The sequence below is a fragment of the Rhagoletis pomonella genome, unplaced genomic scaffold (genome assembly GCF_013731165.1).
Source record: "Rhagoletis pomonella isolate Grant_MI unplaced genomic scaffold, Rhpom_1.0 Rhpom_scaffold_00001, whole genome shotgun sequence".
NCBI classification, from domain to species: domain Eukaryota; kingdom Metazoa; phylum Arthropoda; class Insecta; order Diptera; family Tephritidae; genus Rhagoletis; species Rhagoletis pomonella.
The window spans coordinates 44,723,585-44,724,881 of NW_023458555.1; positions in this window are offsets into that span (position 1 = coordinate 44,723,585).

Sequence of the window (1,297 nt, forward strand, 5' to 3'; positions counted from 1 at the left end):
TTAGTATTTGGTAGCATGACCGTTGTTTTTAATCACTGCTGCATAACGATTTCTCTTGGAGTCTACGAGGCGTTGACATCTTTCCTGAGGTATTGACTGCCAGGCGCGGCCCATAGTTCGTGGTTATTTTTTCGTTTTAGATCCCATACGGTTTTCTTAAGGTTGGTCTAAAGTATTTCAATAGGACTGAGGTCAGGAGATTGAGCTGGCCACTCTATGACTTCAATTCCGTTGTCCCGAGACCACAATTTTGCTAGCTTGCTTGTATGCTTCGGGTCGTTATCCTGCTCTAGTACCCAATTGAGTGGCATTTCCTCTTTAGCGAATGGAAGCATAACATCCTTCATTGTTTTTACGTACTTATTCTGGTCCTTGATAGTTTTTATCCAATATATTGGGCGCCACACCATGATATGAAAAAAACATCCCCATACCATAATACTGAATGATATTCCATATTTGGGGGCGCCTTACGAACTGCCGAGCCTTTACCACCGCATATAAAAATTTTAGATTCATCCGTCCACAGAATGTTCCTCCGCTTCCGAAAAGGCGAATCCAGGTGTTTTTTGGCAAAATCTGGTTTGCGTATCACATGATTTTTTTAAAAAGCGGTACTTTACGTGGACTTCTAGCACAAAGTTTGTGTTCTTGGAGCTGCCTCTTTACTGTGTGAACACTACATGGTAACTTTAGGTTATCCAAACTTTCTAAAGCTGACATTGTGGGACGAGTCTTCGAATATTTAATAATCTGCCGTATGTTAGGCGTTGATAATTCCTGCTTACCACCCCGTTTTTCAGGTTTATTTTGATACATTAACGTATTTCGAATCATGGAGGCTGAACATCCACCAAATTTTTCCACTTTAAATGTTTTCCCCATTTTTTAATAAGGGTTTTAGTAATTTCATGTTTTTCGTGACCTCGGTGCAGACTTCGTACCATTAAAAATTACAGAAATGCGTTTTGGTCTATTCCGGCTGAATGTATAACAAACCAAGTCATTAAACTTACTTCTTATTCCAAAAACTAAAATATTTGCAATTGAAGTTACATTTTGCGATTTTTTTTTGTTATGTGCTACTATCTCACTACTCGCCTTAAATGCTTTTTACAACAGGGGATATTTCTAAAAAAATTAAACCGTAGCTGTTGAACGGGAAGCATGCCGTTCCACGCTACTAGAAGATATAGAGGCCTCCTCTCTCCCACAGAGGCTCAAACGGTGGTCGGCAAATTATCTAAGTTGTCGACATTCGTCGGTAATGTTCAGAGACAAAACGAGTAAGCAGCGA